This window comes from Callospermophilus lateralis, unplaced genomic scaffold (assembly GCF_048772815.1).
Source record: "Callospermophilus lateralis isolate mCalLat2 unplaced genomic scaffold, mCalLat2.hap1 Scaffold_323, whole genome shotgun sequence".
Taxonomy (NCBI): Eukaryota; Metazoa; Chordata; class Mammalia; order Rodentia; family Sciuridae; genus Callospermophilus; species Callospermophilus lateralis.
This window is the reverse complement of record NW_027513809.1, coordinates 1273860-1295685: the sequence shown is the minus strand read 5'-3', so window position 1 is coordinate 1295685 and position 21826 is coordinate 1273860. Positions and strand designations below refer to the sequence as shown.

The 21826-nt window shown below is 44.6% G+C and overlaps 1 pseudogene; it reads left to right on the top strand.

Annotated features, from left to right (window-relative positions):
* Positions 1–2720: 2720 nt before the first annotated feature.
* Positions 2721–21407, top strand: LOC143640526 (E3 ubiquitin-protein ligase TRIM35-like; annotated as a pseudogene).
* Positions 21408–21826: the final 419 nt, after the last annotated feature.

The following is a 21826-nucleotide window of genomic DNA, read 5'->3' as shown; positions in this document are numbered from 1 at the left end:
AAAAGTAGAATGTTTTTTTCTGGGTGCGGTGGGGAAAGGAAATTGGAGAGTTGGTTAATGGGTATTGGTGAAACATTTTGCAAGGTGAAAAGTTCTGAAGACCAGTTGCATAGAATGAGAAAATAATACCACCAACTACATACTTAAAATGATTAAGATGATAAATTTTTACTCTTTTATCTCAATTAAAAATTTAAAAATAAAAAACAGCAAGGTAGAACTATAATTTTTTATGTGAAATCGTCCAATTTGTAAACGTTGGCAACTGATCTGAGCCTGTAGTTGCCTGATGTGTTAGTCAACCTTTTCATCACTGTGACCAAAAAACCTGATAAGACCACCTTAGAGGACAAAATGTTTATTTTGTCTCAGGGTTTCAGAGGTTCAGTCAATGGTTAGGTTATTCCACTGCTGTGGGCCCCAGGTGAGGCAGAACATTATGACAGAAGAGCATAGCTGAGGGGAGCAGCCTAGGATATGACATGACACCAAGGAAGCAAAGAGCTGTGCTCACCAAGAACAAAATTTAAACCCCAGAGGCATACACTCAATGACCTACTTCCTCCAGCCATACCTACCTGCCTGCAGTGTCCACCTAGTTAATCCATGTTAGTAGATTAATGCACTGATTAGGTTATGTCTTTCATAATCTAATCATTTCATCTCTGAAAATTTTTGTCTTGTCTCACACATGAACTTTTGGAGGATACCTCATGTCAAAATTTTAACATTACAACCCCAGCCCCCCAAAACGCATGCCCATCTCACAATGCAAAAAACATTTAGACCCTTTCCAAGAGTCTCCATAGTCTTTAGAGACTTTAGCAATAACCCAAAGTCCAAGTTCAAAATCTCATCTGAGACTCAAGGCAAACTCATGGATGTTTTCCCCTAAAAAGAGCAAATTGGATATTATATATATCCAATATAGTGGCATAGAGTAATCATTTCTGTTTTAGTTAGGTTTTTTGCTGCTGCGACTATAAAACCTGACAAGAATAATTTTAGAGGAGGAAAAGTTTATTTGGGGGTTCACAGATTCAGAGGTTTTGGACTACAGACAGCCAACTCCATTCCTAGGGGCTCGAGGTGAGGCAGGACATCATGGTGGAAGAGTGGCAGAGATAAGCAGCTCATATGATGATCAGAGAGGAGAGAAAGAGAGAGAGAGAGAGAGAGAGAGAGAGAGAGAGAGAGAGAGAGAGAGAGAGAGACTGACTCTGACTCCACTCACCAGATACAAAATATATACCCCATAGTTACACCCCTAGTGCCCACCACCTCCAGCCACACCCTTCCTGCCTTCAGTTACCACTGGGTTAAAGTTCACTGGGTTAAAGCTCTCACAACCCAATTATTTCTCCTCTGAACCGTCTCACATTGTCTCATGAGCTTTTGGGGGACACCTCACATCCAAACCATAATAATCTCCATTCCACAAGAGAAAAACAGAGGTATAGAAGGAAGGGACGGAACCGAAGCAAGATCAAAATCTAAACAAAAGCTGAATAAACAAGTCCTATCACTCCACATCCAGCATCTGGGGACATGGTGCTTCACTGTTTCTCTGAAGGGCTTGTGTAACTTCACCTTACGGCCTTTCTGGTCGTGGCCCACATGGCCTTTCTCTTGGCTTGTTTCTGCTTGATTCCTGAAGCTCCCCTCAGTAGGTGTCCTGTGTGCTGGCATCTCTGAATCCCGAGGGTCTCCATGCAGCTTTGACTTCCTTCTCACATCTTTATGCATCACCCCCTCAGGGGCAGCCAACAGGGATATGACACTGGCTTCCTGGGCCTTCCTTTGAAATCCCAGCAGAAGCCCCCAAACCCCAGAATCCTGCATTCCTGCAGAACCAGCACCACATGAATGATGTCAAGGCCCACCATCACCTCAAGTAGGAGCCATGGCTGCAGCATCCTCTGAGGGCCTGGGTGGCTGACTATGGTGAAAACATTTCCTAGGCCCTCGTACAAGCAGGGTGCCCCATTGTCTTTATCAAAACGATTTTACACTTTTATACTCTTGAGCCTGAGATGGCTTTGGTCTTATCAATTCCTGAGATGTCCTCAAGCCACCTTTCCAATTATTTCTGGATAAAGTAGTTGGTATTTCTTTAATGGTTATGTTCTCTTTAACAAACACACTTTCATTAGCCCCTATTTTACTCACATGGCCAAACTGCAAGATTTTCCAATCTTTCTGTTCCTGATTATCATAGTAACTTGACTAAAAGCCAACAGCAATATTCATGCTACCCCTGAAGGACTTGCTACTACTGAGGACTCGAAATTTAATAAGTACCTCTGAATGAAGTGTTTCTACTGAAAGAAAAGTTGGTGACAGACTGTTATAGTCACCAAAATTTCTTTTCCCTGTTCTCTAGATAAATCTTTGTCACTCCTTCCTGAAATTATGTAAAGAATTAGACAGTTTCAGTGTCTGATCTGGTATACACTTGGAATTTTCTCTGCCAGATTAATTAGTTGATCACCTTTAAATTCAGCTTTACAGAAAGTCTCAAGACATGGGCAAAATGTAGACAAGTTTTTTTGCCAGAATGCAACATGAATGGTTTCCAGCCCAATTTCCAATAGAGTTCTCTTCTCTGAAACATCATGAGCCCAGAATATATAGTCCTATCAACATTCTAAGCTTCTACCAGAATCACCCATTAAGCTTCATTTACAACATTCTAAAGCATCTCTAGCTTGCATCTCAAAATGTTTCGAAATTCTCCCACCTGCAAACCAGTTCCAAAGGCTTCTCAAGCACATGGTCAGGTTAGTCATAGCAATGACCACACTTCTTGGTACCAATTTCTATTTTAGTTAGCTTTTAATTATTGAGACCAAAGACCTGACAAGAACATAGAGGAGAAAGTTTATTTTGGCTCATGGTTTCAGAGGTTCAGTTCATGGTCAGCTGAATCCATAGCTTTGGGCCCAACATGAAGCAGGACATCATGGCATAAGGGCATGGTGGAGGAAAGCTTCTCAGGACATATAAACTAGGGAGCAGAAAGAAAGGACTCCAAGGATAAATGTAACCTCCCAGAGGCATTTCCTAGTGACCTACCTCCTCTAATCACATCCTACCTGCCTACAGTTAATATTCAGTTAATCCATATTAGTTGATTAATTCACTGATTATGTCACAATCATAATCTAATCATTTCACATGAGCTTTTAGGGGAAATACCTCATAAGTAAATATTAAAACCTGCATAAAAGTGATTTTACTCTCTTTCATAGTAGGTAAACACTTTTCAATGACCACCCCCTCATCATGTTGTCACCATAAGGGGGTTCAAAGAGGTCTATCCAGGGGCAGAGATGCCTATTCTGACCTTCTAGGTTCTTGACACATCACCTAAAATTGAAGGACACATCAGGTTTTAGTAAAGAGCAAGAGCTTTATTTGAAAGGGAAAGGGAAAGACACACATTCTTAGAGCAGAGTGCAGACTATTTCAAGAGCAAGAAGTGCTTTGGGGATCCCGGGCTCTTCTTTTACAGGAAACTTTGTAGGAGTAGGCATGGGAAGGTATATGGAAATGACTTCAGTCTGGTGAATTCAGTACTTTGATCATGGATTGCAAGATGTTCATGGTAGCCTTGGCTTCTTCCAGGATCTTCAGTTTGATATTGTCTCTTATTTAGATAACATGTGGGATGTGCCTTAAAATATACCCACCTTTGCTTTATCTAATCTGAAAATACATTGTGTAGTGACCTTCAGCTTTAATCAGAATGGGGCAGATTTCACAGATGAGCGAATTTATAGTAACCCTAAGATTTGTAGATTTCTCAGAAATTTCTTTTCTGGAGGAAAAAAAAATACAGGTTTGGGCAGTAAATCTGACCATAGAGCTTTCAGATATACAATTATAGTTTTTTTTCCTTATCTTTTATCTCCTTTCTAAATAGCTTTATTCCTTTTCTTACTGCAGTGTGACTTGGGTCAATCAAGACAGCTTGAAGTTAATCATACAGGTCTGACTCCCCTTGCCAGTGACGAATTTAGAGGCAGGCATGTGACCTAGATTGGGACAATAAGGTGTGAGAGGAAGTCTTCTAGATGGTTTTAGGAAAGATTTCTTAGCTCTAGAAATGAGGAAGAAATAGGTCAATTAAATTTCTTAACATTGGTTCATATTAGGATAAGATGCCTGGAGCTGTTTCTATCATTTTATTATTTATCTAACCTGAAGAGCCAGAGGCAGACTAGAAAGATGAGAAGAATCCAGGGAACTGACATAACCAACCCTGGGGCCTTTTTGCCTCCAGATTTTCTGTTATGACATAATCCATCCCCTTATTAAATTATTTCATGTCACATATTATAAGTGCATATCTTAAAAGATGATAAATGATCAAGAAATGAAAAACATATGGGTAAAATAAAAGATATCTATAGCCAAATCTGGAGGCAGGCAGTTTATTATGCTGATATTTCCCTTGTCATTCACATTAAACACTCATATTGCTTTATTTTAAATTTCTTTTTTAGTTGTAGTTGGACACAGTATCTTTATTTTAATTTTTTATGTGGTGCTGAGGATCGAACCCAGGGCATCACACGAGCTAGGTGAGCGCGCTACCACCAAGCCACAATCCCAGCCCCAAACACTCATATTTATTATGGAAGGTCTCCCTGCATTGATTCAGACCAACTAGGAGCCCCATATCTTCCATGTTTCCGTGGTGTAGTCCTCAGAGAAGGTCCAAGGTCTAAGTCATCACTATTACTCCCCAAGTTTCAGACTAAAATGTGTCCACCAAGATGTCCTTGAGAACAGATGAAAGCTCCATTAGGTCTGCAGCTCTGGCTGGCTGTCCCTGAAGGTGCTATTGTTAGCCCTGCCACTACCTTTCCTTTTCAGCATCTGGGTTCCGTATCCTTGTAATAAATTTTTGATCTGAAAGCTGCTGTGTCCTATATATACACACAGCCAAGCTAGCTTTCTTTTGATTGGCACTAATATGGTATATCTTTTTTTCCATCCTTGTACTTTTATTTGTATGTTATGTGTAAAGTTGGTTCCCTGTAGGCAGCATATAGTTAGGGCTTGCTTTGTTTCTGTAATCAATCTCTCCCTTTTATTTGCAGTAGTCACTTTCTAGTTCACTGCTTTAAAAATAAAAGAGGACATTCTTCTCTGCTCATTTTGAATGTGTCCTCTAAAATTTCCTGTGTTGGAAACTTAATCCCTAAATTCATATGCCAATGTTATTTGAGGATGCACCTTTGGTAGGTAATTCAGATTAGATGAGGATTTTATAAGATGAAGAGATCTGAGCTATCAGGCCATGTGATGTCCTCTGCCACTTTTTTTGGAACCCAGGATGCTTAACCACTGAGCCACATCCCTAGTTTTTTTTTTTTTTTTTGGTGAGACAAGTTCTCACTAAGCTGCTTAGGGCCTTGCAGAGGTGCTGAGGCTGGTGTTGAACCCACAATCCCGTCTCAGCTTCCTGAGTCACTGGGATTACTGGCATGTGTGCCCTGCTTCCCTCTGCCATGTTAAAATGCAGCAAGAGGCCCCTTATCAGGCTGGCACCATGTTTCCAGAATTTGGATTTCTCAGACCCCAAAACTGTGAGCTAAAGAATCTATATTCTTAATAAATTTCCCAGTCTGTGGTACTCAATTATAGCAACAGAAAATATTAGTCTCTCTTCTCTCTATACCCTAACAACACTTTAAAAAATATTGTTCTCTACATAGATTTTCAAACTGATGATAAGGAGTTTGGAAATATAGCTGTACCTGGCTTGGGACATGACATGTGGTAGGGGGAGGTAGAAACAATGAGGACTTTGTAGATTACTGTAGTAGTTTAGTTACTATACTGAGGACATGAAATTTAATAAATACCTCTGAATGAAGTGTTTCTACTGAAAGAAAAGTTGGTGACAGACTTCTATAGTCACTGCAATTTATCTAGAGATCTTTCCTCTGATCTCTAGATAAAATCTTTGTCACTCCTACCTGAAATTATGTAAAGAATTAGACAGTTTCAGTGTCTGATATGGTATACACTTGGAGCAATTAATGCTACCTTTCTTTATACAGTTAAGGAAAAGGAAATCAGAAAAATACAATATATGCCCCAGGTCATGCCCCTGCCTGGCTAGTGATAGAGTCTGGAACATAACCCTTCCCTATTTCCAAAAGGACTGGCGAACCTCATTGCTCTAGTGTTAACTTTTGATTGTTGTTAAAAAGATACGTGTTAATTTCTACTCTACATCTTTGTTTTGATTTGTGGTCCCACTCAGAATCTGAGAAAAATAGAAATCAAACAAAGAAAATAATTTAAGAACAGAATGAAACCCACAGATAGCAATATAGATAATTTCACAGAACAAGTGGGACACCTGGTAAGAGGACACAATGAAAGAAAATGACAGCATTTTCCAGTCTGTGGTAAATGTAGTGCAGGATTATCAGCCCCATCTTGTGACTTTCTTTAGATATTGCTTCTAAATTCAATTTTTTAAAAAAAAATACCTATTTTTTAGTTGGACACAATATCTTTTTTTTTTTATTTATTTTTATGTGGTGCTGAGGATCGAACCCAGGGCCTCACATGTGCTAGGTGAGCACTGCCTTCCAAAGTTATTCACCGCCACTCTAAGCGCGAGCCCACGGAAGCTGCTTTAAGACCCAGCCACGACTTGGGAACCAAGTCAGGATCCTGGGTGTCTCCCATGTCGCGGGCCAGAGGTTTCCAGGACTCGGTTAAGGAAGGGGTTCCTAGACTTCATTTCCCACTTCAATAAGGACGTAGGCGTCCAGTGACACCAGGGCGCGCAGTGCGGCTGGGGGAGGTGCCCATAGGCAGGGTGCGGCTACAGCCAGCTCCGCAGCCCGACCGCTCTTCCCGCCTTCATGCGCAAACAGGAAGTGGGGCGGAACCAGCCAAGCACTCCATTCGCGATTGGCCAGCGCCGCCGCCGCTCACCGCTGCGAGAGGAAAGGGTCGGCACCGCCTACCGCCCCACAGTCGGCCGCTTAGCGGTTTGGGAGAGACGCCAGCCAAAGTTACGGGTGCCGGAGCCCGCAGCTCATGGGTCGTGGAGCCCTGGCCCGCCGCGTCCCCCGGGCCTTCCGGCTCATTCAAAGAGGAGCTGCTCTGCGCCATCTGCTGCGACCTCTTCCGCGATGTGGTGACAGTGCACTGTGGCCACAACTTCTGCCGTGGGTGCGTGAGCCGCTAAAGGAAGTGCCAATGGCGCCCACATGCCCGGTGTGCGAGGACTGGTCGTCGCCCGCTGACCTGCGCACCAACCACACCCTGAACAACCTGGTGGAGAAGCTGCTGCGCGAGGAGGCCAAGGACTCGCGCTGGACAGGCCCCTCATCCTCGCGCCTCTGCCGTTTGTACCCCGCGGCCAGTTGAGTCTCTTCTGCCTGGAGGACAAGGAGCTGCTCTGCTGCACATGCCAGACCGACCCCCGCCACAGGGGACATCGCGTGCAGCCAGTGAAGGACCCTGCCCACGACTTTCGGGTAAGAGTGGCGGTGAGCGCCCAGTGATCCAGCGCACACGTGGTGGCCGCGGCTGTACCCCATCCCTGCACCCGGGCTCCGCCCTCCAGCCAGCTAGCGCTGCGTGTGCTCAGGCCTCCAGGGCTCCCCGCTCCAGCTCCGGGGGCTTCCTTAAGACCCCCACCGCGAATGTGGTTATCTATTGGGTCTGCCTTCTTCAAGGCCGGCCCAGGATGGGTCAGAGTGCAAACAGGAAGTGGGATACAGGGTCAGCGACCTTCTCCAGACAGCCCTGCCCCTTTCTGAGTGGCCTGGCCCAGCCAGCAGAGGTGGCCAGGTCCCTCTGAGCGGCACCAGTGTGGGATCCATGACAGCTTTCTTAATTAGCAGATGCCTTGCCCTGCTAGGTCCTAGAAGAGCTACAGGAGATGAGATAGAGAATTCTCACCCTCAAGGAGCTTCCAGGAGAGACCCGAGGGCTGTGGAGGTATTAGCCAGGGGAAGGAATGAGGGAGGGTATATGGCAGAGACAGTAGTGTCTGGAAGGGTCTGGAAGTGAGGAAACCTGACTTTCCAGGCACCTAGAGAATTTCAGTAGTTACAACAGGATGGAGATGCAGATGGAGCCTTGTGTCAGGCCAGTGGGTCCTCAGGGTGATGCCAGAGAGGCAGGGAATAGTCTAGTCCAGGGCCGCCTGAAGCAGGGTGGGACTCATTCATTTACCAGACAAACATGAGCTGAGGGTCTCCTGTGTGCCAAAACCTGTTCTGGGTGCCCAGGTCTCTGACATAGCCCCTTATCTTATGAAGTTCATATTTTAGAGGGGGAAGTCAGGAGTTAGTAGACAAGACATGGTTCTGCATGGTTGGACATGCGTGGTGGTTCTGGGGGGAGCAGTGTGGGATCCCCCCTCCCATCCCACTGCCATGTGAGAAGGAGCTAGGTCAAAAGTTCTGCTGGCTGTGGGGAGCCCTGTGGGATTCTCAGATGGGGGTTTGTGATGAGATAGTATGTTTTAGAAAAAAGATCACTTTGGCCACCATCTAAGGATGAAGCAAAACTAAAAATCATGTGGGTGGATACTTGTAGAGAACTTACTATATGTTAGATTCTCTTAATCATGTGCATGTTAGCAAATGTAATGCTCGCAAATGTTCAACAAGGCTGGGTGTGTTAGTTTTCTATCATTGATACAGTAAACTGGCACAAACACAGTGGTTTAAAACAGCATAAGTTGATTGTAGTTCTAGAGGTCAGAAGGCCCAAATTCAAGCTGTCTGCACAGCTGCATTCCTTTTGGAGGTTTCAGGGGAGAACATGTTTCCTTGTCTTCTCCATCTTTAAGGAGCATGACTCTGACTTCTGCATCAGTTGTCTTATTGCCTTCCTTGGCTGACTACCACCTCTCTCATAAGGCCCTCGTGATTGGACCCACTCAGATTATCCAGAGGAATCTCCCCGTATCAAGATCCTTAATTCCGACATCTGCAGAATCCCTTTTGCCATAACATTCACAGTTGTATTGATTAGAACTTGGGCTTTGCAGGGTTGTGGGGCATTTCAGCTTGCTGTAGTTAGTAGCGTTATCCCTATCTTACAGTGTAATGAGGTACAGTATAAAGACAGTCTCAGTTTAAGTAACTGCCAAAGTTACAGAACTCGTAGCTAGACTTCCCCTGGGCCTAGTTTGATCTGTGCTCTGGTCATTGGCTTTGAGAGAGCCTTCTCTCAGTGCTGCTTGTGCTCTGATCCCAGAGCTGTGGGCAGCCAAGTGTGTTTGGATAATCAGGCATCTGGGTGGCTGTTGATCATTGTCAGTGTGCAGAAAGCAGGTAGGTTGAACAATGTTCTGGGCACAGTGTATCCAGCAGAATACAGTCCAGTCCTAGAGACCCTGCCTGGGTGAAGTTGACAGGTACAGTTGAATACTCTCACTAACAATTGAAGTTTCAGTGAAGGATGGGACACTCTAAGAGGAAGGCCTACTTTTTTCGTCTGTTGAGGCATAGTAAGGAGCCTCTGAACAACTGATTTCACAAGACCTAAAGGCCCAGAGGAGTAAACGAAGGCCAGTAGCAGTAGTGGGGGCATAGGGTGGGGCCTGCAGTGACCAAAGGACATTCTACATGAGGAATGAAGAAGTTTGGGACAGATCCCACAGGGCATCCAAGGGCATGTTAAAGAGCTTGCCTGGTGTCCTCAGCACACAGAGATATGACTAAAAAGACTTACGAGATTTTGGAATATAACGGAAATGTTTAAACAGAGCTCTAGGAAGAACACAAGTGCTTGTGGGACCTTAGGAAGTCCTGGAGTGCAGTGTTTCTCAAACCTGAACAACATGCTTGCTCTTCTTAAAGGAAAAAGTGTTCCAATAATGTGGCTTAAATATGTTACCACGTAGGTGCACACAAACACAAAACATATAAATTGCTCTTGCCTATATCACAGATATGCAATAAACTAAAGGAAGTTGCCAGATTAAGTCCAAGCAAAATTAGGATCTGTACAATTCCAGTTAAAATATTAATTACAAGATTTTATTTTGCTGAAACTAAATCTCTACTCTTGGCAGAGATCCTTTTGATTGATTCTCTTTACTGTGTTCCAAGTGCTGGCTTGATTCAGGAGTCAAAGCTTCCCTGTTTGAAGAACTCAGAAACTCAAACTCAGTTGATGCACATGGTTGGCCTGCTTACAGCACCCATACACCCTCTACATGCTGAGTGTATTGCTCTTCCCTCATTAGGCCAAGACCATGACACTCATACAGACTAGTGCCTGGTAATCATTAACACATTTACACATGCTAGTGCTAATGTTGTAGGAACCAAGAGCATGTGTCACACTGTGTATGAGGTAACTCAGGATGGGCTTATCTTGGTGGGTTTTTTTTTTTTTTGGTTCATCATTCAACGAAAACACTATCTCAGAATAACTCTTACACTACTTGCAAATCCACAAAATACTCAGACACAGACCCTTCCAGGGGACTTTAAAGATAGTTACATTTACTAATGAGAAAATGGAAACTTGGGAAAATTTATTCATGCACTTCTTGAAGCTTTGGGGTAATGATAAAATTCTTGGGTCAGAACTCAAGTTTAGTGTTTTCAATACCAGACACATTTCAAACTCCCTCGGAGGCCCAGGCCTCTAACTGCCTTGTCTGGACCCTTTTCTTATACATGCCTCTGGACTTTGACATAGGTCCCGAAGCCTTGGTCCCCTCCCTGGGGCTACCTTCTCAGAATCAGCCTGAGAAGTATCAACTCAGGGATTCCAGTTACTCTTAGCCACATTCAGAGGTCTCCCCACCATGGTTTGCATGTGGTTCATCCTCTCCAAAAACAAAGGTTGACATTTAATCTCCATTGCAAGGTATTAAGAGGGTAGAAACTTAATGTGACTGGTGTTTAGAGGTGAAGCCTTTGAGTAGGATTAGATAGGAGTGTCAGAGCCCCCACCATCCTGGTGGCTTTATGAGAGGGGAAGAAACAGGATTCACATGCACTTCCTGTTTCCCACTGTGTGATGCCCTCACCCATACTGGAACTCAGCTATCCTGGAAGACTATCACCAGACATGGCCCTAAGTCTCAACTCAGAACTCTGAGCCAGAATCAGCCTGTTTCCTAATAGCTTATCCTATGCTGTTGTATTACTGCAAACAGAAAATGGACTAAGACATTCCCCTTCTAGTTCTTTCTACCCTTTCCTAACTACTCACTACTTTCTGGGTCCTCAGCTTTCAATTCAAGCCTGGCAGATCCCTAGTTTCAATAGAGGATATTCATTGCCTCCTTGTTAAGCCTGTGCCCCCGGCAGAGAGGGAGTCTCAATTGCCCACTGTGGCTCTTGAGTGAAGAGGTCCCAGCAGTAGGCAGCATGGTAAACACCTATTGTGTGATGAGTCTGCATATCAAGGGGGAAGAAAGATCTGGAAAACAAATTGGAGTTGGATGAGATCTAGATGAGGTTATCTTAGCATTTGTGCTGTACATTAAGAAACCTGGAACATCTGGTAGGAGAATTAAATTTCTTGGCTCACAGTGGCACTTATTGGTACTAAGAGCTAGACCTTGCAGCACGTACTTTGTGCCTGCCCGCTTCTCAGCCCTTGACATGCACTGATTTGTCAACCCATGAGCTCTTATAATGATATCCCTCTTATCAGGTAGGAAACTGGTATTAAGTAATTAGCCCTGTCCCTGCTACATGTAGGTGTTCCATAAATGGTGATGGTAATTTACCAGTACTATTATTAAAATCATTATTATTTTTATTAGAATTAATCTAATATTAGTAATATTAGATTATTATTATTAGAATATTTACTATTTTTCCAAAAGAAAATATATGAAAAGGTTTCTCACAATGTAGATGAAAAGGTAGGAATCCAACCTAAAATTTACAGTGTTCTTCAGGGAGTCCAGAAAGTTCAGAAGCAATAATTAAAATTTAAAAAACAAAAACTACTGAAGAGATAAATATTTGAATTTGACAAGTAAAGTCTGTCACATCATCTAAGCAATATGAGAACGTCAGGAGAAGGAGGGGTCTGGAGGGAAATGTGTAGAGAAGGCCTTATGGGAAATAACTTCATTTGATGGGAAATGAGGGGGTCAGACCCCCTAAGATTAGTGACTTCAGACCAGTACAGTCTGGAACATTTCAAAGGGAACTTGTGGTCCCTCCCCCTGTCTTATCCCCACAGCTCAGGGACTCAGCTCAGCCTGGACCAGTCCCAGGCTGAGCAGGATGCCTTTCTGTGCTGTATTATGGCAGCTTGAGAGACAACAGACCCCTCTACCTCCTCAGCCCTGTTCCCTGTACCAGGCATAGGACAAGGGAGCAGGACTACAGGACATCTGAGGGCCCTTAGCATTATAAAGAAATGATTTGAAATCAGGACTAACATTCAGCTGTGCCCCAGGGGATTGGCATGGACCAGGTTCAGTAAATGCTGTTTTCATGCTCTTGTCAAAGTGGAATTCCAGTAATAAATGTGGTGTTTGTCCTCCCTGTCTGGCCTCCAGTCCTAACTTGCCTCCCTGCCTCCTTCTCATTCCCCACATCAGGCCAAGTGTAGAAACATGGAGTGCACGCTTCAGGAGAAAGCCAAGGCCTTCTGGGCCATGTGACGCTCCTACGAGGCCATCACCAAGCACAATCAGGTGAGTGCTTGGACCCAGCGTACAGCCAGGGAGAAGCAGGGGAGGGTTGGCCTTGGCTCTGTTGATGCCGCCCGTGGGCTAGCTGTGGACTTGGAAGTCTCATACAGCCTTGTTCTCAGCTGCTGACTGGGCTATACTGCCTCACTGAAGACCTGGGCATGGCACACCAGCAGCACAGGCATGGCTTAAGAAGCCACCTGTGCCATTGCACTGTCATTTAATAATAACCTCAGTGTGTGTTGCATTTCACCATTCACTCAGTGCAAGCCCCTGCCATTCCTGTGATTCTGGGTTTCCTTTCAGTGCCCATGTCCACTCCACCACAGCCCTGTTCCCGTCTCTGAACCATACATGTCCATCGAACTCCACATGCATTGCTGCGCCTCCTTCCTGGCTGCTCCCTGCTTCTGTTCTTGGTTTTCTGTTCTTTGTTCTGTTCTTTCCATTCTCCAAGCACTCCAGTGGTCTTTTGGAAAAGCACATCGCTGTGTCATTCCTCTGCTTAAAATCGCCTAGTGTAGTTCCATGCCCCAGACTGCGGTCCCGATTCCTTCCCATGGCCAAGGCTTTTGTCTGCCCCTTGCCCGCCCCAAGTTAATCTACTGTTCTGTGGCTTGGTGCTCTGTGCTTCTGCCACTTCTGTGGCCTTCTCTGTCCCTTAAATGAGCTAAAGCTGTTCCCCTGGCCCTATAGTCAAAGGTGCCGTTAAAATTTCAGCTTACACATTCCTTGGGAAGCTTTCCCTGCTGCTATCCAGACTAGCCCTTCCCTTTTACCCGGCTTCCGGTCTCCCTCATTTTCTTCAAGACACTTCATTACCTTGTTATTTTCTAGTTTGTCCCCTCTCATCAAAATACAAGAAAAGTGTGCACATTCCCAATGTCTGGAAGTTCTGGGTACCTGCAGGGGACCAGTAATGAGCTTGTTGCTGGTTCCATGGCTAGATATTAGGAGGCTTCCCTGAGCCCAGTCCTTGGCCACTCAGGCACTGTAGGGACTTCAGGGGAGTGCCCAGCAGCTCAAACCAGGTGTGTCAGCTATGGCTGAGATGAGTGGTAATTACTAGAATCAGTCATCTCTCAGAAGGTGACAGACCATAGCCAGGGTCAGCAAGACAGAAACCAGCCTGTCCCAAGCTGGAGGAGCAGAGAAGGAATCGAGGCTGTGAAATACAGAGTCCAGGGCAGTAAGCTGCAGGCTGACCTTGGAAATCCAACCTTGTGTTTACAGGCAGATCCCTCGGCCCCAACCAAACTCATGCACTCACCTGTAGAAAGAAATTCCCTCTTCCTAGGATTTTTGTGAAACTTTGATATAAGGTAATGCATCTGAGTGTCCACAGAGAGAGGCCATTCAATGTTTGTGATGTTTTGGAGACCAAGAAGCTGAGTTGACAGAGTGGCACCATTTGATCATCTTAGGTCAGAGCCATGAGTACAGCCCAAGATTCCAGTCCACAAATGAGATTGCAGCCTGCCGTTGCTAGAGGACCTGGTTTGTGGTGTTCTGGTACTGTCATGGAGTCATTAGGCTTCATTTCTGCCCTGTAACCAATGTCGTCATGGCCAAAGCTGTTTGGCTGGCTTTGTGTGTAAAAAAATAATAAAGGGAGACACAGAGACGAGGTGCAGAGGCAGGGAAGGTGTCCATGTGGCCACGTTTATTTATACCAATAGGTTACGTTTGGTTGTTAGTACCATAACTACATTATTTTTTAGAGTATCAGTAAGGTTGCTTATTCTGCAAGTAAATTTTACAGTTATAGTATGCAATGTAGGAGCTTTGTGCAGTTCTTAAGAAAGTCCATTGTTTAAAGTTACTGTTAGGCAGGCAGCTCCAGGAGCAGCAGAGCTTGGTGAAACATTGTAGTTATCTAGCAAATAAGTTCCTTTATTCCTAGGAACTATGTGCCTGCAATCAAGGTCGAGGTTTGATGAGCCTCTGATGAGCCTCTAACACAGAGGCTTCTCAGGGCGTTGCCATACCAGCTAGACATTGCATATATATTAGCTATATTACTAGATCCTAAGAGAGATTGCAGGGCATTCTAAAGGTGGGAAACAAGGTGCCTGTTACCCTCCGGGAGTTTGCTGACCAGGGGAATGCTTCCCTGTACATTTCCATGATCAGAATACCTACATTTGTGGGTATGGGGCTGGACTAGGGGGAAGGGGGGTGCATCCATCTCTCCCTGCCAGGCAGCAGAGAGCTCTTAGGCTTCTTGTGGAGGCCAGGGTTCTTAAGGTGGTCAGGTTGAGGCCTCCAGAGTTCTAGCTGGATGGGTGCTTTTCCCGTTAAATTCTCTGAATCCAAGTCGCTGAGTATACATTCTGTTATTTACCCCTTTACCATGAGGCTGTCCCTGCTGGTGTGACAGTGGCTGGAGTTGCCTTGGCTCTTGCCGAGTTTTCCTCTTTGCTCCATCCTTTCTTGTCCTGTGTGAGAAGAATCAGTAGATTCCACTTTTCCTACGTGGTCCCTTCTCGTTTGCCCATCTTTTCACAGTATAGATTTCTTTTGTGAATGATGTGAATGCCAATTCATATTCGTTTTTTGTTCTTAGAATATTTGTCTTTTCTCCCATTGGATTTTTGGAGTGCTTTTGTATATTAAGACTAATACTAGTTTGTTGAATATATTGTAAACATTTTTCCCAGTTTGTCATTTCTTTTTCAATGAATTATTTTCAGGGTTTTTTTTTGGGGGGGGTCATTTATACAGTAGTCATTTTGGAATTACATGCATGTATTTAACCCTGCTTATAAGGTCTTGACATTTAAAACTTATCTTTAATATACATTCATTTATCTCATTGTTTGAGTCTTTTTATTTCATATTATGCTAAGCAATTTCTTTCTTATTCTCAGGCAAGAAGTATTTCTTTGCTTTTTCTCTGAGAATTTTTATGGTTTGGGTCTCATTTTCTTAATATTTTTGTGGTTATGATTTGGAATGTGCACATTTTTATGATTGAGTGTTAAATACTTCCCACTGTTTTAGAAAACCTTTTGATCAGACATATTTAAGGGCAAAAGATTTGAAGGCAAACAAGTTTTAAAAATTGTTGCTATTTGAAATAATTCACTTCTGTCACACAGATTTTTCCATGCCATTGAGAACCCAAATGAGATACAGAATGTTGTGTGTGAGGAGGTTACAGGACTAGGGTTATCATCAATAAGCAATGATTTCTTTTTCTTTTTTTAAAGAGGGTCCCACTAAGCTGCTTAGGGCCTTGCTGAGTTGCTGAGGTTGATCTTGAACTTGAAACCCTCCTGCCTTAGTGTTCCCAATCACTGGGATTGCAGGCGTGCACCACCGTGCTTGACCAGTGATTTCTAAAAAATTATCAAAACAGCTGCTATGCTATCCTATTTGAAATTTAAACTTATAAATTTGTGCTAGTCAAGTCTTACATCGATGCTTCATCTCTAGGGTTCTACATAGGATTCTTTCTGAAAATCTGAAGGTCACCAGCTTGGGAACAACAGAGGCTCCCCAGGTCTGAGTCACTGACCCCAACTCTCTGCTGCAGGTGGAGGCGGCGGGACTGGAAGACTGCATCTGGCAGGAGTTCTACAAGCTCCGTGATTTCCTGAGAGCAGAGGAGCAGGCTGTTCTGGACGCTGTGGCCTAGGAGACCAGGCAGAAGCAGCTCCTGGCCGATGAGAAGATGAAGCAACTCATAGAAGAGACAGAGGTGCTGGCCCACGAGATCAAGCGGCTGCAGATGGAACTGAAGGAAGATGATGTCTCTTTTCTTATGGTGAGGAGCGTGGCCCCCGCATTCTGTGATGGGGCCAGATGCTCAGGGACTAGAGAACCATGGTCATCAGCGCTGCCATGCCAGTCTTCCTGTGACCTCTTGGATTTGGTCCTGAGGGATGGCATCTGTGTGCTGCTTATCAGAGGCCAGGGGCATGACAGGGGTGGCGTCTCCAGCCTCTTCTCTCCCCTGCTCTCCCCGTCTCTCTCTCTTGCTCCCCCTGTTCTCTTTGCTTTTGTGCCATCCTTGGTTTCTTCTCTCTCTACCCCTAGTAAACGTGGTCTTTCAAAACCAGATTTTTTTAATATTTAAATATGGCTTGTTCTCTCTTAAGAATGATTCCATTCTCACTTAAAAAAAATTCTCACTTTGGTTGATTGCATCATTGGGCCCCACAGAGAAGTTTCTGTAACTTAAAGGCTGGTTTGTAAATCAGGATGATCAGGATGACATACTATCCTCTTCACCACCGACAGCTCACCTTCTGGAATGGGGGGCAAATACTGTGTTCCAGCAGTGTGTCCTATTCTGGGGAGGACCTTTGTGGTTGACCACCTCATATCAAGCCATGATATGCCTTGTCTCCAGAGGGCACTGATTACAGAATCACTCAAAGGATTTAAATTGTTTCTTTCTTTGACGATTCTGCTAAGGAAATTGTCATCCTCCCAATGATTTTGGTTTGTGATTTTGTTTTTCTAAATAACAGCTTTATTGAGATATAATTTATATATTGCACTGTGTAAATCACCATTTTTTTTTTTGTTGTTATTTAGTTTTTTAAAAGATAGGATCTCATTCTTGCTTTTGCTGGCTTCAAATTGCTGGGCTCGAGTGACCTTCTTGCTTCCTGAGTAATTGGAACTACAGTCCCACACCACTACACCCAGCTTGTCACTTATTTAAAACATACAGTTCAGTGATTTCAGCACTGTACAGTTGTGCAACCATCACAACAATCTGTATTTCAGATCATTTCATCCATCCAAAAAGAAGCTCCAAATCCTTCAGCTGTCACTCCCCTCTTCCTCCTGTCCTGGTGCCTTTCAGCCACCAATCTCTCTTGTCTACCTAATTTGCCTATTTTACACATTTCACATAAATGGAGTCATATAATATGTACCTTTTGTGACTGGTTTCTTTTACTCAGCATATTTTGTAACTTCATCCATGTCTTAGCAACTAATAGTTCTTTCCTTGTTATGGTGGAATGATACTATTCTATTGTATATTACATTTTATCTGTTCATCAATTTGTGATAATTTGGGTTGTTTTTATTTTTTGCTCTTGTAGGTAATAGGGCTATAAATATTCATATACCACTGTTTTGGTTTGTTTTGTACTGGGGGCGGAACCCAGGGTGCTTTTAACACTGAGCTACATCCCTAGTGCTAGTTTTTATCAATCTTGAGACAGAGTCTGGCTGACTTGCTTGAGGTCTAAGTTGCTGAGGCTGGCCTTGAACTTTTGATCCTGTTTTAGCCTCCCAAGTCACTGGGATGACAGGCACACACCACTACACCCAACTAATGTACTAGTTATATGCACATGTTTTCACTTCTCTTGGATGTTGCTAGCTTCTTTGGTAACTCTGACCCTTTGAAGAGCTGCCAGATTCTTATGCAAGGCAAATGCACTGTTTTATATTGCCATCAGTGGTGAATAATGATTCTACTTTCTCTACATCTTTTCCAACTCTCTCTCTCTTTCTCTCTCTCTCTCTCTATATATATATGTGTGTGTGTATATGTGTGTGTATGTATGTATGTATGTATGTATATATAAGTAAGTAGCCATCCCATTGAGTTTGAAGTGGTATCTCATTATTTTGATTTGCATTTCATGATGGCTAACAATATTTAGCATCTTTTCATGTGCTTATTGGTCATTTGTAGATCTTCTTTGGGGAAGTATCAATTCTACATTTTTATCCATTTTTAATTAGGTTGTTTCTTTGTCAGTTGTAAAAATTCTTTGTGTTCTAGACACAAGTTCTTTCTCAGTTTTAGCTCTATATTTAGGCCTTTGATGTATTTTATGTCATTTTTTTAATATGGCATCAAGTTAGGGTCCACCTTTAACAATTTAGTGTGTACTTTAATAATTTTTACAATTTTTTGGAAAGATCATTCCTCTCTTAAATTATTTTGCTGTCCTCATAGATAATTGGCTGACAGTGAATGTGAGGGTTTACTTCTGGACTTTCAGTTCTGTTCCTTCCATTGATCTCCCCGTCTGCCCACATGTTAGTCCTGCACTCTCTTGACTATTGTTGCTCTAAAATAAGCTGTGAAATTGGGGAGTGTGAGTCCTCCAACTTTACTCTTCTTTTTAAAGATTATTTGGCTCTTTGGGGTTCCTTGAATTTCCATATGAAATTTAGAATCAGTTTCTACAAAGAAAGTACCTGGGATTTTGAAAGGAATTCTGCTGAATACCTAGATCAGCTTGGGGAGAATGGACATCTTAACAATATTAAGTCTTCTGATCCATGAACATGGGGTGCATGGCTCCTTTTGAGGTCAGAAACTTACCATGCTTTCTCTGTGTCTGTGTCTGTGTCTTTTCTTTCAGAAACACAAACACCGAAAGTGCCAGTAAGTTCACAAGTCTGGTGGAGGGGAGGGGAAGAGCAGGCAGAAACACCAAAGGTGCAAAATCCAGTGGCTCCAGGGCCAGGCAGGTAACGCAGCCAACTGGTGGGATCCACAGGAAGTGGTGGGGACAGCCAGATGGAGAGACCTTTCTTTGAGGCTCTCCAATTCTGACTGGCATGGAGCGTCTCCAGCCACTGTGAGGGGAGGGGAGCAGCATGCATCTGCTCATGCTTCTCAGTGGCCATCTAACATTTAGACATCTTTCTTGACCAGCCTCCTCCCTCTGAGAGCTTCAGGATAGGCCCTTGTCCTGCACACTCGTGTGCCTTGATGGCTTTGGGTTCTCTGGGATGAATAGTTAATAATTTTGTCCCTGTCTGAACCGTCCAAAGATAAAAGAGTGGGCTTTGGGAATTAGGGGAAGTAGTGAGTTCCCTGTCACCAGAGGTGCTCAAGCAAAGGACTGTGACCTCTTGGTTTTGTTTGAGTAGAGCACTGTTAAGGTCCCTTCCAATTTGTTACACATGCCACAAGCAGATGTGTAAGTGTGATTTTTGTCCACAAGGATGGCAGCAGTGTTGGAGAACCTCCTATTTCTATTTTTCCCAGCTGGGGTGGGATGAGCCGTCCTACTGAATCCTGAAGGGTGTGGCAGCTCAGTCGGTTCCTGGACCAATCAGGTTTGTCTTGGGGAAGGCGGCCAGGAAACCTAGGCCTGAGGCAAGGGAGCAAGGTCTGTTGTCCATTTCCAGTGAACCCAGATAAGCCTAGGTGCTTTGACCCAACTTCACCCACCATGCCCAGTCCTCCTTCTACAGGCTTTTCTGCACGGTGGAGCTGGAGCCCATCCAGCCTGGCATGCTCTTCAACCCCTGCCAGTACCTGGATTCCCTGCAGTACCATGTGTGGAAGAAGATGATCAGTTCCATCAAATCTGGTAACGGTTTCTGGGAGGTGTTCGTGCCCCGGGAAGGTACTCATGCTAGCACAGAGCTCCTGCCAAGCTCCACTCTGTCAGGCTCTACCCATTCTCTCCACTGACCTCCAAGCAGGCCCTTGACCCTGGTCATCTCCCTCCTGCCTGATGGCTGCAGCCCCTCCTGGCAGACCACCTTCCTATACAGGCCCTGACCCTCTGTCCTCTTCAGAAAGAGAAATACTTCCTCTATTCAGAATTGTAACGTGTATAATGAAAGGCTTTCTCCATCCAAGGTCACCAAAGGACCACACACAGGGTGCTTTAAATGACAGAAATATATTCTCTCATGGTTATGAAGGTTAGAAGCTCATGCTCAGGTGACAGCAGGGCTGTGGTCCTCTGAAACCTGTGGCAGGGGCCCTCTGTATCTCTTCTAGCTTCTGGTGTTGGCTGGCAGGCCTGGCTGCCCTTGGCCTGCAGCTGCAGCACCTCACCCTCTGCCCTCTACAACATGGCTTTTTCCCTCATGTGTTGTCTCCATTCCCCTTTTTATAAGGGCACAGTCAAGGTGGGTTAAAGTTCCACCCTACTCCAGTCTGACTTCGTCTTAACTGTATTTATAGTAATAAATACAGTTAAGTATTTATTACTATAACTGTATTTATAGTAATGCCCATTTCCAAATAAAGGCACATTCTGGGCCACTGGGTGGGGCCTAGGATTTTCACATACATTTTGGCCATTACATTTGAACCCATGATTTCCATCAACCCAGGGCAACTAGAACTGAGGTGGTCATTTTGGGGCCCTGGGGACACCACCTGGTGTGGCAGGTGGGAGAGTATCAGATTTGCTGACTGTCCCCCTTCTGCCCCCAGTGCCCTTCAGCTTCGATCCCAACACTGCAGCAGGCTGGCTCTCAGTGTCTGATGACCTCACCAGCGTCACCAACCATGGCTACCGCCTGCAGGTGGAAAACCAGAGCACTTCTCCTCAGAACCCTTCCTGCTGGGATCCTGCACCTTCTCTCAAGGCTCCCATGCTTGGGAGGTGGCCCTGGGTGACCTACAGAGCTGGCAGGTGGGTGTGGTGCGGTTGAGGCCAGATACAGGTGCAGAAGACCACTCACACAGCTGCCACCATGACACACGCTTTGGCTTCTGGTACGTGTGCCACACGCAGGGTGTGGAGTTGGAACACTGTGTGACCTGGACCCGGCCACCTCACCCCTGATCCTGACCATCCCGTGCTGCCTACATGTGGAGCTGGAGTGCGAAGAGGGTGAGCTGTCCTTCTATGATGCTGAACATAACTGCCACCTATACACCTTCCATGCACGCTTCTGGGAGGTGCGGCCCTACTTTTACCTTGGGGGTGTGTGGGGTGATAGGCCTCCTGAGCCCTTGAGCATCTGCCCCTTGTGCATCACTATAAAGGAAGAGCTGGACGTCTGAACTGGCCCAGGCCTGCTGGATGCTGTGCCGTGGGCCTGCTTTATTCCTACCTCTTCCTGAAGCCCATCCCCGACCTTGGCACCTCTGCCCACTACCTTGTGAGGTACCAGCATTCTCTGCCATTCTGTCTTGCCTTTTTCTGTGACTCTAGGCCCTATGCCTCTTCTTTATTTTTGGTTCCTTCTCTGTTCAGTTAAAAGCCATCCAGGAAGTATCTCACTGGGTCCAGGCTCTACCCAGAGTGTGAATTTTTAAGTCCTCATTTGAGAATTTCTGGAGAAAATGTTTACTTCTAGAACAGGCCTGTTTTAAAATATAGGTTTTATTATTTTCCAGGTATGGTTAAACCAATTAATCAGGAGATGACTACTGTTGGAAAGAGTCTGTCACTCATTTCCCAGCCATGCCACATGGAGCCA